The sequence below is a fragment of the Anopheles moucheti genome, chromosome 3 (genome assembly GCF_943734755.1).
Source record: "Anopheles moucheti chromosome 3, idAnoMoucSN_F20_07, whole genome shotgun sequence".
Taxonomy (NCBI): Eukaryota; Metazoa; Arthropoda; class Insecta; order Diptera; family Culicidae; genus Anopheles; species Anopheles moucheti.
The window spans coordinates 89,952,979-89,967,186 of record NC_069141.1 but is presented as its reverse complement, the minus strand read 5'-3'; the positions used below and the strand labels follow the sequence as shown (position 1 = coordinate 89,967,186).

Genomic DNA, 14,208 nt, shown 5'->3' with positions numbered 1-14,208 from the left:
CCGTTCGACAGGTCACGGGTTTATCCTTTGCTCGATATACAATGATTGTATAGTGTTAAGAGGAAATAATTTGTTCAGACATATACGGAAAATAATTTGTCCGCTCAGAAGGCTTCACAAAAGGAATCTTATAGTCTAATCTTAAATCTAATAACGCGTCAGAGGAGGAAACAAACATAGAGGATTATAAGGAGTCATTAATTAGTCGGGCCCGAAAAGCAGATATCGAGATGCTATAATCGAAATGATAAAAAAGCAGTTGAATGATTTCATAGCTCGCAGAAAAGGATAATTTTGGCCGTATAGGGTAAGGCCCGCCGGAATGAATATAGATAGTAAGGATGGGGCATATATTTTGTTGAGGAGAATCTTAGCGATGAAAATAGCTTGCGTATGTGAGAGGAGTGATTTTAGATCTTCAATTCCCAGCATTCTGAAACGAATGGAGTAGGGAGGCATCGGATACGTACGGATATGTACGGGGCATATTGTTCGTGTCATATACCATCCGTGCCATCCGAGACAGACTGCAGCTAGTCGATAGTGCCGTCCGTGGTTAGAAACCATGCGTTCCCCCGTTCGTCTGCAAAGTGAACCGTAGACGGATGATCACTTTGGAAATAATTTTTTTCTGCTGGGAGGGATAGGTTATGGTCTGCTAAGGTGGCTTTGGCATGCAGAAGTATTAAACGCATAAGCAGTATGAATAAGTTCAACGTGCACATGCATGAAATTGTGATGCGTTTCGTTGTTAGATAGCGCTCAGTAACGGATGCCTTCGTCGATCGACATGGACCGAAATCCATCAATCCAGGCAATTCCACAACCGCTTCGATAGGAACTGAAAAAGCGAAGCCCTTATTTTACACGACACATTATCACCCAACAGTAGAACTTGCCATTCCGGCTAGGGCTTACGGGTCAGCTTCTTCGGCCGCGTCCACCTTTATGAATTTAGCCACCTGTTTGTAAAAAACACCGGTACGGCGTTCGCGGTTCAAATCACTCATGTTGATAAAATAAAAACGTTTGAACACTTGCGATGCAATCACTGGAGTTGGTTGCTTGTGTAGTGTCTTGTTTTTTCGGATGATGCAAAATACAGATCCTTCAATTTAAAGCAACCGATCCTTTTGTGATATACATGGCGGTACCGTTCGTTACCATAATGACCTCTTTGTAATAAGGGCACCGTTTAGTGTTACAAGCATAAATGTTTGGAATAGTAAAAATTATACATTAAACCTTCTTCTACATATCGTGCCATATAACTTATGACAGGATTTTCATCCGAAACATCAGCGCGCTTGCAAAGTCATCCAGTTCCTCATATCAAAAACCGGTGCAAAAATGTACTCCTGCACACGGCAAATTTGACGAAGAAAATGCACATGTGTGTGCGCAATATGAAATAATGAGCACGAGCGAGAGCGCATGACGCCGAAGAAGCGAACAGCATGAGAATATCGTTCAGTCATCGAGCGAGCTTTCGATTCGGCGAGAGAGCAAGCAGGAGAGCAACAGCGGTTAGAAAGAGCACTCTTTAATTTTGGCCGTTGAAAGTCTAATTGTTCTCTTTGGGTATGCCGTTCAGTACGAGAATAGATGTGATTCGATATGTAATTCACTTTGAGTAATTATGAACCATTTTACTACTTTTTTGTTTTGTCTTTACGCAACTTACATGAACGATTACGTGCTCCGATATAATTTGGTTTACAATACAGAAAAAACATGATATTTCGTTGCAATTAGTGCGAAGAACCATGTGTCATTGTTTCGGCAGTGTTTGATCTCCGAAAAATATCTCTTCATCCATACATAGTTCGCGCTTTGTAGAAATATGAAACTTCTCATCCCGCCGGGCGCCTGTTCACTAATGAATCGCGGTACAAACGCTTTCGAGTATTAATTGTGATCACGACTACTCGCTGCTCATACAGCAGCGCATGAGACGAAGCAATGAAAGTCGATCAATGGCGAGAACCTTTACATAAGCGGAAGATGGCGTAGTAGATATCGTGCACTGGGAAAACGTACGCGGTACATGTTGTGTGCAATGGTTGAACTGATTAATTTAACGATTGTGGCTACCGGCGACAGTTACTAACAGAACAATCTTTCTACGCTACAATAAAACAGAGGTAACGTGTGGCGTCATTATCATCACCTTCGCCGGTTCTCCATTGTGCCGCTAGCATGGAGATGCTTTTGCGATCTTCATCGCGATATTGTTTCAACGAAAAATGCCATCGACCAAAGCGACCTATTGTTCTACGACCATCATGTGTATCTGTATTGACTATTGTCATAGAAAATTAAATAAAAAAGAAAACACATACGCGCGGCGAACATTTCCCATACTGCTGGAGAACCCTCAATTGAAAAGTGGTTTGCAATCGATTACGCGCCGCGTGTAGCGTTCCTCGAGAAAAAGTCCCCAGAAAAGCAACAGTGGGAGAGATAGATTTAGAAGATGAGTGTGCGAGCGGGTGGTTATGCGTTCATTGTGACTGGAGCCAACTAATTGACCCCACTGATTGATCTTTTTCTACCATTGGAAAGTATGCGCCTCTCATGAGCCTCTCTCTTAAGTGGTCGCGATCACCGTGGATCGTCCTATCAAAGAATGGACCCCCGGTCATTTTAAAACCGTACCGCTTCAATAACATTTTATTGTGTGCTGCAGCAATTGCATCTGTTCATGGTAGTGAGTTCGTGGACTTCATGCTGCTTCCCGCGCGCGGCTTAAACTAGTCTCGCGGAGTCTCTTGAAGATGATCACGCACTTGTGGCGATCTTTACGGTTCTGTCGAAATGTCAAGCCAATCAAAGCGGGCAAGGTGAGATCAGAGTAGCGCTGAAAAGGCATTCTGTACCAGTACCACCATTCGCACTCGATCGTTGTCTAATTTATGTTCACCACCAAGCTCATGGAGCCGTTTTCTACTTCTTCATGCCCCGGTTTTGCATCATCGTAATGGCATTGGCAATGCTTTTTGGCGGTTCGCTTCCTACGCGATTGAAATTAGCTGACCGACAACCGTGCAGTGATGGTTCGATGATGCTTATTAAAAGAAATCCCCTCGCAGCTGTATTCATTCCTCCCTGCCCTCACGCGCGTCCTTAGGACAGAGGAGTGGGTGTGAAGTTTCGCAGCAGCCGTTTCAAAACGATTCAAAACGCGATTTATGCAATTATTGGTATCGAACTGGTGATGCCGGTCGGTTTGTCAATGGGTGATGCTTGTCAAAGAGCATAGAATTTCGGAATCAAAAATTGAGCGTGTCGATGAGCAGATGATGATTGAAAACTTAAGATATCGGTTCCAGTAGGGATGGAGGCCGATTTCGTAAAAGTATAAACAACTTATCTTTTATTAACTTTGTTTATACTCAGCTATGTACAAAGCGAAGCAAACCGCCTTAATTGATGCCTGCCCGCTAATTAATGATAGCTTATCTCATAAGGAAATTTTGTCTTAATCTAATTAGAGTTTAGTGTCGGTTGTTGTAAGGTCATGCTTATCTTGACCTTCTGCAAAACTGGTCAAAAACCAACAGGAGATGGTCGTGGAAGCTTCTGTGTTCTGGTTTGATTTACTGCTTCACATTTATTCTTGAGGAGTTATTTCCCGTGACATATTGATAACGTGAACAGCTCCAATATTTCGCTGTATATTTTTTACACTAGTATCGTCAGCCGCAAGATTTTTTTTAAATAAATCATGAATTAACTAAACTGTGTTACCAAATAAAATATCAACAAATTATAAGTGATATGCCACTCGAGCGGATCAAAAAAGTCACAGCTCTATGACTGCTCAGAGAACATTTCTTCCCGTCAGCATCACAAACATGCTTTCGCATGCAAAATTCAAATATCTCAACAGCTCTTAGCTCCATTCCTGGATGCTGTAAACTCTGCTCTCTTCCAAAACGATCTTATTTTCTCTCATTTATACCAACGAAAGAGAAAAACAATCGTCATTGTACTAAACCCAGTGAGAGAATGTGTGAGAGACTGATTGTACTAAGCGAAGAGCTAATGGGTTGGCTTAACTCCAGTGGTGTCAAACCCCCTTGCGTTGAATAATTTAAGTTTTTTTTGTAAGTTTACTTTCGGCATTTTATGAAATTTATATTGAATGCGAAAGCAAACGTTAAATGTTATGTTTTTTTTTTAAATCGCACAAAATGAAGTATGTTTTCCGTAACTTCAACTTCACAACTACATTCAAACTGCAGCAGGGAGCGAATTTTTAGCGCCACCATCACCAACCACACGCTGCTGCCGGTCTAGTCCGCCCAAACGTTCGTGGCACTTTAGTACACTTTGGCGCATGACGGCGTACGCACGCTCGTCCGTAGTTCTCTCGTCTTGCGACCGCCGCGACTTTTCGATCTCGTCACAGTTGGCCTTCCGTAGCTCATGGTATGCTTTGATGCTTTGTGCTGTGGTGGTGTGTTGTGTGCTGTGTCCCCATCCATCGAGATGGAACGAAAAAACAAAGCGTGACCGCCAGCAGCGGTACCAGCTTCAAAAAAAGTGAAGCATTCGCATTCTCTTAAACGTGTATAAGTGAAGTTGTACTTGGTCATCGTGCGTAGGTTGTTTATTTGGTTGCGATTGGTTGTGTTTCGTTTTGGTTGTTGTCTGAATTGCGACCCACCAAGTTTGTGCATTTCCAGACCCGCTAATAACGTCATCGGGCAAGAGTGTTCTTAACAAAGTGTAAAGAGATGTGGGATGATTTTGAGTAAAAAAAGCAACTCACAGCTACGGCGTGTAACTATTGTTCTTTCTACTGCTTACCAATGTGCCTGACAAATCTCGTTTTCTTCCTGCTTAACGTGTCAAACTAGTTTCAACGATTCGCCAAACGATTTCATTATGTGTTTTTACATGCAAAATGCTTATTTACGTGCATGTGTGTGTGCTAATAGTGCGTGCTAATAGTGCGCCATACTGTACCTCAGCCGTAGCCCGTAAGCATGAAGTTGATGGTTGACGATTATGATCGGTTTTGGGGTTTCGAAACTTCCCCCAATTGGGAACGAAGCGGAACGATGCAACGCATGGCGGTGCATAGCGTGATGTGTGAAAGAGATAGGTGCACGGGCCAGCCAGTGCAAGAGGTGCAAGCAGGATGTGCAAACAACAACAAGGCAGTGGTGCAATGGTAAAAATATAAAATCCGATAAATACATCAACCAGAAATACCGGATTGCATCAAACGCCTTTCGATCGCATCACGATCGATACAGGAGAGAGAGAAGAAAAAAAAACCACCAGCACTGACATAATAATGAGGCGTCTTCGGGAACGTCTTCATGGTGGGTCTTCAGATTAGAGGTGTAACAGCGATTTAAACGACTGGCCAAGAGTGTATAGCATTAGCGCCTTTCGATAAGCGCGATAAAAGTGTACCAAAATGATACACAAAAAAGTGATCCTTCAATTTAAGCAAGCTTGTATCAAGGAGAGGAAAAAACATGGAGTACAGCCCTCAACTATTAATTTAATAAATCACGCATAACACGTGAGTGAAATCGGCCATTTCCGGACAATCGAATTCCGTCGTTTATTGGCATTTGCTAACGGTGCAACAGTTGCCACAGTATTTTTTGCACAAACTCATTTCGAGCTGTAGCACTGCACCTTGCCTGGGTGACTTCCAATTACGTGAAACGAAAGTAAAAAGTAATAATTTGTGATGTGTGACTCTCACAGTCTAGCTGTAGTCGAGGGGGTACTGGTTGCTAGTTTACAACAAAAAGGGTAACATGTGAGATAGCAATACTGAATCCGAGAGAGATTTTTAATTGAGCACAATTATTCATAGGATTTTTTTATTAACTTTTAAAAAGTTGCTTTTGGGACAATCCGTGAGCATGTCTAGATGCCACATAAAGCAGTAGGGACAATGAGTGACATAACGATTGCATTTTTAGTACCATAATTTACATGGATCATTAGCTTTCCCGTTGCAAGATACGGCTAACTTAAAAGTGGAACACGAGACACGAAGGAAGCCGTTAAGCTGGTCAATTGGTCGGAAAAGGAAACGGTCCGGAATGGAATGTGTCAGTGAGGTCCTACCGTGTGTGGCCTTATTATTAAACGATACTAGAGCCAAACCATAGCGACCGATCGTTGATAATAGTGTTTTAATTCCCTGTTTGCTGAATGGAAGTGGGGACGATGTTTATAGTTTTTGACGAACGGAAATTACTCGATTGAAGTATGTGACATAGTTTTTTTTTTTCAAGAACTGTGTGTCACTCATACCGAGTTTAAGTGAATATTGTGTTAATAAGAATGTGTATCGCCAGTTACATCCAGATGTTTTCTCTGGAGATGGTTTGGACGTTTACCCAACAAAGTGCTAATTAACTTCCTCTTTTCCGACTTCTTGAAGGTCGTATAGATTACCCACACGCCAACGACAATGTGCGCAAGTCTTTGTTGTAGCAATTAACGTCAGGAGCTGAGCAAACGAGTTTACGTGTTATTTGCTGGTTGGAGGCAGGTTTCTTGCGTTGTCGCCGGCTGTGAGCACAGGCAGTTTTAATTAGTTGCTTTCAGCTGGACACCGGGGATCTATTTCAAACCGAAGTTTTGCTGATCATCAGCCGCGCCAGACATTCTTCTCAAATGCGGTCGCAGTTTGACCCAACGCAACCGGATGTGTTGGGTCATGTTGTTCCAAATTGCGCTTGCGCCCATACAGTGGAGTTGTACTTCCTGCTTTATATCTCTGCAACGTGTGAACACTGCACACACACACACGAAGTCGAAGACGCTAGGATGCGATGTTGATGTTTGTCTGGTGAATGTAATCTCGCGAAAGTTTCGTTGTTTAACGCGAAGTAGATGGCTAATGTTTTGGGACATATTCTCCTACTCTCTTCGTTTGTTAATTTAAGCCCCAACCAAAGACGCAAAGATTCGCTAAATCTAAGGTCTCATTTTGCAACATTCCTGCAGAGGATGATATTGCCCCTTACCACGTTTGCGAATTATTCGCAACGCTGCTTACGGCCGGTTGTACCGAGTGCGAATTCAAGGCAAACTCGAAAAACTTGTTCTGCATTAGTGTCCCGGTATGCCGAATGGCCGCGCAAACGAACGCCTTACCGCGTGTTTGTTTGGTTTCAAGGAAAAAAGCAGCACCTCTTCTCAAAACCCATGAGATCAGCTTGGCGATGATTGGGTGAGTTTGTACAACGACACCGGAATCGATTTGGAATGGAGGCAAGCAATCTTCGTTCGACTGTGGAAGAATAGTGACGGGCATCGTAATGGAAAGGTCAAACGTCTCCGGTCGGGAGGTTGTCTTTGTGAGATTATTTTGAATCGTAGAACCAATGATGGCAGTTAAGTACAGCAGATTTTTTTAGAACTGCAGATTGTGGAGCTGCCAGTTTGTCGTATTTTGACAATCATCACATTGGAGGCAGGAAAGTCTCCCTCGGCCAAAGTACTTTATGATGTCCAATTGACTGTGATGTAAGCGTCTTCAGTTTGGTGGCTTAATCATGCGTTACAACTCGCCTCCAATAACGAAGAAAGTGTACGAATAGGAATGAAGAGTGCTAAGAGATACACGGTTGAAAGTGCAATCAAGCCGACGGAAGCATTACTGCAGCGTCAAATATGGGACTCAATCGTTGTCTTGAGGGCATGTCAGGAATCGATGGTCCAACCGTTTGAGCGTTACAGACAGGAGCCACGCTTGAGTGGTTGATGATGAGCCACTCCTCGTTAATGGACGTTCATGGATTGACCCTAAGATCAGAGCTTTGTTAGTTGTTAGGTTGCCTACTATTTCCGAGCATTCCAAGGTACCCCGTTCAAGGAGGCAAATATTATACATTAGGGCTCGTATTTTTGTCACCAGAAGTTGAAAGCAGTTCAATCTAAAGCTGCTTTTGGTATAATTTTTCGCAATAAGCTCTGATACAAACACCGACGAAATAATCTCCATCGAAAGCGAAAACTTCCCCGTGAGTCATCCGAATAAATAGATCAGGTTTTTTTAAACGAAACACTCCATGTTGCTGTATAGTTTTATCCGTATGTGCTTCAGCTCCAATTTTCAGGCGAGTTTGTGTGCTTCATCAGACCGAACACCTTTGCGTCTAGCCACTGTGGAGCTTTTGCGTACGGACTAGTTCTGTTGCCCTCATAACCGGTTTCTTGACAACCGCGCCAAACTTGAGGGCCCGTTGAGATGGATTCATTCGGCCTGCTCTGGGCAAGAAAAAGAACGTCTAACCTCGAACCGCACAAACACCACCGGCGTATCGCATTCACACCCCGGGAGGGGTGACCCGCGTGTCTCTTCCATGGCCGTCATCATCTGCGCGATCATCATCTAGTGTGAGACTTCAAAAGTGTCGACCTTTAGGATAACAACGCACCGTTATGCAATCCCATTTGCCACAAGCTCCATTCGCCACAAGCTCCATTCGCCTGTCGTCTCAAAAAGCAAACGCTCACGGTAGGCAAATGACATGGAACGGAAGCGCCATCTGGTGAGGACGCCACAAGCGATGGCTTGCGGGTAATGATATACTACCGCCGGTCCCCCGTGAATGAACCGGAGAGCACCGTTCAAGGTTAATCTATGCCATTACGACGCCCGCCCGGTGGTGGATTTTGATTTTATTTTAATTGACGACTACTTCCACCCGGGTGCGTCTTTGGTGTTGGAGATTTGCCCACAATAAGCCATCGGTAGAGGGTGCTTAAGCATGCTGGATGAATTACCCAGATCCGTGAGCATAACCAACCATGCTGCGAGCAAACTATTGGAGAAGTTGTCGTTGCTTATTGTCTACTGGTTATAGCTACTGGAATTATAAAACGATAAACTAAACATCTTTTACGACTTACGGAATTGACTTCTCTTCCCACCGAAAATAAGATGTCAAAGCGATGGTTTTAAGAGCTGGGAAAGGAAGCTGAATAATAATTATCGGTTTGAAGGTTCTTCATCTTCCTTCTATCGTTCTCGCGCTTGAAATTCTTGTTGTGATTTGATTGTCATTGCCACACAGAATTCCTTGTTGATATGCCGAAGCATGATCCTTTCGGGACTTGTTGCGCAGTAGTTCTGCACTACTGGCTATAATATATGATTGACTCAAAGTGTGATCGTGTGAACATTTAGTATTACGTACAATTAAGCAACGATTGCGAAAGATCTCTTTAATTTTCCGAACATGAAATACGAAATAATTGGAAAGAACTTGCCATTAATCTTGACTATTACCAATCGATCATATTCGTTTTGGAATGTGCTGAGCCAGTGGCCGAATTAACATTTATATTAAAAATAATTGTGGTCCCTTGTGTTTCGTAGCTTCGCATCGTTCATCATCCATCGTTTCTTTTTGATCTTCTTCCTTCCCTCTACATTGATAACGATTTTTCCAATTTTCCATTTTCTCGCCATAAATTAAATAATTGTTTTATCGATTTTCCAATAATTCATCAATTTGTCCGAGAGAAATGGGAACGTACCGGTACGCGAACGAACCGAACTGGGAGTGGAAATGTTTATATAATTTCTATAATTTTCGCTCCCTGGCAGTGCTGGGTGATCCGCGATGGTAGGTGGTGAATAATCGGCTTCGCAAGATCGTTCGAACGTTTCGTGAGTTCATCAATTTGGGTGTGAATTAAAAAAAACAACGCCAATTCCCGTTCAAGCACTCATTAGGTGCCATTTTGACGGTTTGTTTTGGACCAATCGGTTCTAATTATGGTTTATGGTTATGCTCCTGTGTGTTTAGCAATGTCTACGGGATGCATCGTTCCATCATCGACTGCAATGCATTTCTCCTTCCCTTTTTGGCTCTATGTGGATCGTTACTTTAGGGTTGCTCCGGTACGTGCTCAGCAAATTTTCTCACACAGATGCATCATGTAACTCTAAAATTGACCACTTTGCGTAGGTTCGACCGGTTCGAAAAAGAAAAATGAGCCCAATAAGTACAACCACCATTCGGTTGGCAAAATTGCGTGTGTGCTAAAGGTTCACAAGACATTGTTGGACTGTGTTGTTGTTTTTTTTTTGTCGTTTGACGCACTTGTTACAGTTGCAGTATACTCACGAAGAAGAAGACGACACGCGTGTAGACAAAAGGTACGCTTTTGTGACGATCCAAACAAACGTCGTAAACGTAGTTTACTCTCTTTCTTCGCTAATCTATGGGCTCCCCCACGTGCAACATCGTTATGCAATCCGTCAGTTCGTATCGTTAGCGAAGACGAATCATTTCGCAGCGATGTTTTCGATTGACGAAACGACGCGACTATGATTTGCGTGCGGGTCGGTCCTGCCCGGCGGGGAGAACAATGAAGGTGCCGGTGGAGTTGCTTCTATCAGTGGAAAGGGTTGGTGATTTAGTAGAAAGCCGCGTAACGCGGACTGCACTAGCGAGTAATGAGGGCTCTATGGTGCAGCAAGTGCATTCCGTGGTCTGGTGCACCCAACTGCACTCGGAATGCGTGTGTGTGTAGGTCGAACGCGGTTATTACACCGATCAACGCCCACGTAACAATACAAAAGCCCTAGTTGCTAGTAGATAGACTGGAGAGAGGTTTGTAGGGCCTTCCCTGCTGCTGTTATGCTACGATCGGGGGTACTTCAAGTCTAATCTGTTCTTCTCTCTCTTCACAATCAACGGGAGTTGTGAACAATGGATAAAGTTAAACAAACGCACACATGCACGCCGGTGCAATACGTCGGAATGGATTTATTCTAAGCTCGAGGTGGTGAGATCACCTGCGCACGATCAAACCCATGTATGCAAATATTTCCCCGGCCAGCCGCCTAAGCTGACCTTCCGTTGTTTTCAAACAGCTTTAGCCAGTGGTGCACAGCGTGTAGTGGCCAAACTGTCATCGTGCTGCAATTGTCCGCCCTGTTGGTTGCGAAAGTTTAGTACACACTTTTGTCCACAGGCACAGACCGTACAATATGGCTAAAAAAGTTTCCATTTTGCTGAGATGATGATGATTACGATGTTTAGGCATTTAGATAGAGAATGATTATATTCATCCAGCGAGTTATCAGATCCGTTCTAGTTCGCATGGGCTGCGTTGGAATGCTCTAGAATTTTGAAATGTACTTTAGTGTCATCGCGACCCAGCATGTTTTACGATCCGTTTGACCTCGTTATATGGTACGACTCAGTCTTAACTGCAAATTTTCTCCCAAAAAGGTCACAGATTTCGCTGTCTTTCAACTAAATTTTTCACTTTCTGTACAACACCTCGCTCCTTACTGTTGATTATTTGCAACATGGCGCTTCTTTTCTCCCGCCAAACAGTTTTGATTTCAAAGTTCCTTTCCCCATTCAGCTCTAGAAAGTTGCGTTTTTTTACGGCACCCATTCAATGTTAAATAGACGTGCAGCTATTTGAAGCAGTCTGTCGCACAAGTGGTAAGTTGCTCCAGAATGCAATCGAATGCGACACCACCTAAGCAGCGCTTACTCATCTGGATCTTTCTAAGTTCCTACGCCGCATCGAGCAGGTCTTCACGAGCGCGATCGCCAGTAAGCGTCACAAAAAAGAGACCAAATTTTGAATCACCTCCACTCGCACATTGCCACCTCGCGTGGTGTTTCTTTTAACGCTCCGCTTTAAGCAAGATGCGATCTTTTGCCTCGTGCAATCTCTCCCTTCAAATGTTAATAGGAAAAAAAAGTTAATTAAGAAACTAAACAGCCAAGCGTTGCGCTGCAATGTGCAGTAGGAAATTGGTTCACCTAAGGGAACATAATCCATTCGGCAAACACGAAAAACCAACACCTCATTTAATGGCACGGCGTCGAGCGGTTAATCGAAAATTCAAATCCTCCTAAAATGTTTTCCTTTTTTTCTGACCGTCCGCTTCTTGTGCAGTTGTGCTGACGCCGCCCGCTCGTTTTTTTTTTGTACTGATTTGAAGATGAACCTAACCGGGCTAAATCTCCTGGTGGTGTGCCCCGTGCGTCGTGTGGTTCGAGGCGAAATAGTACCTTTTTTTTCCTACTCACCTGCCTCGACTGACCTTCGCGCGGTGTCAAAATAGAAAATGTTTTCGTAATTGATGAATTCAATGCAAACCACGACCATCTGCGTTGCGTGGCGGAGGTATAAAGGTTGATTTATTCAATGGTGTGAACGAAATTAATAAACAGGAATACCGCTGGCCTGCGGTGAGCGTAACGCAATCGCTGTGCACCTCGAGTTATACGTTGTAGTATTTGCTGTAAAAAAGAAGCTTTAACTATCCAGACGGAAGTCTACAACTCATAAGCCCACGGTCCACCTTCCCCCCCTCGGAACCTGCCTGTCCCGATGGTTGGGAGATTTGTTTTCGTCGCTAACAAATGATTCAACCATGGCCAGTTGGCCAGTTGACAATCGATCCCACTAGGCGCAGGTGTTGTGGGGGAAAGCACCAAACATTAAAACCGCAGCCAAACTCTGCTGATCGAGCGCACTTCAATCGCTTTGATCATTATGCGAATCTTTCGGTGGAGAACCGTGCGCGCGTAATCATCGAATGATTGCCTTTAAATTGAAGTCACGGGTTGTTTTGTAGTTGTTTGTTTCCGGTAGCAGGCGAAAAATGGCCTTTTCCGCGAAAGGTAAAAAGTGAGCGCGCTCTGATTTGTGGTTATGCAAGCAGAAACAGACCGAAAACAACGATACGATGTCGAACTATTATATTGTATCTACGTCCAACGTTAGTAGCTGATGGTTAGATGAAATTGAAATACGATGATATGAGATGGCTAACTCAATATTCGCACGGGATTGATGAGATCATGCTGTTCGCATGAAAATCTCTGTCGAATGTTCGAATACCAAATCGGTTGTAGGGCGGCGCGCAGTAGTCAGAATCTTCTCCCATCTCCACAAAACTCGGTAGAGAATTAAAGTATTACTCCAGTAAACACAAAGTGTTTAAAACACAGAAAAAGTAATGAGATTATCAAATGAAGAATATATCTCCCATCAGCAGGATTTGTGGTTTGGATTTTCATTATTATTGTTTGCATTTTTCTATATTACATCTACCTTTGCCATCCAGCAAAGGACCTCGCCGGTATGTGTGTCTCCCCAAGAAACATTTTCATTACACCCATGCCAACTCCAACAATGTTTCCTTTTCCGACTTCCGCCGTATGATCATTCAAAAACCAATCACATTAGCTCAATAAAATTGTTAGCTCTTACGGGGGTTTATGACGGATCAGACGTGATCGCTAAATTATTACACTCGATTTAAAACCCGAGGGCAACTACGCAAAGTGAAAGCCTTTATGGCGTGGTTCCCCAAAATGCGCAGTACACAATACGTGGGTGCGTGTACACATTAATTGTAAGGGCTCTTTGACGCCGGGTCTCGATTACGATCGCTTTCACCAGAATGATCGAATGGGTTTCGACAACTGCAGATAGATTTATCGACCGAAAACAAACTGCTTATCACCATCAAACTGTACATTGCACACCGAGGTACTATTATGAGAGCAAAAGGCGTGTAATTGTGCGGTACTATTCGTAGTCGTTGACGATCACGAAACAATGGAGAATGACCAATGTTTTTGAAACCTAAAGTGATCGACAAAAAGTGTGTATTTGTTTCCAGCTTCATGGCCCAAATGCGAACCAAGTTGATATGAAGTCTTCGAGTGTAATGAGTGAGTGTGTAACTTTTGCCGGATGTGAAAGAGTCGCTGGGGAAGTAAAAGAAAAGTTGACAAACCTAAACAGCGCCGTGCGGAAATGAATGCGTCGAATCGATTTCCTCAACGCTCCCACGTAAGAAAGCGTGCCCGGTTCGATTGAGCTGATTGATGGAAATCGAAAATGATGAGGCAAACTCTCGTCCGGTTCGGGTTTCACCATGAAGATATAATTATTTCAAGATCATGTTTGCGTTCTAGAGTCCGGTAACTTTCCCCGTGAAATAAACATTTGTGACTGAGTGTAATGAGTGATCAAACCTTGCGAACGATCACCGGCTGGTGAGTGGCGATGGTTCGAGTGGTGGTTTTGTTCAAGATGCACAATTACCGATGCCGCTGCCAGTGGGCCAATGTGAACAGAAGCCCAGCGCTAGGATGGCGCTAGGGTGTGTAAATTCCGTACCGTCCTCATCCAGCAGCGCCGGTACAGTGCCGCGCAAACGGCGGC

At 43.7% G+C, this 14,208-nt stretch overlaps 1 protein-coding gene across 2 annotated transcripts in view; it reads left to right on the top strand.

Moving 5' to 3' along the window:
- LOC128305622 (uncharacterized) overlaps positions 1-14,208 on the top strand; it is a 55,081-nt gene that overhangs the window by 27,862 nt on the left and 13,011 nt on the right. The gene's annotated exons all lie outside the window — the stretch shown is intronic.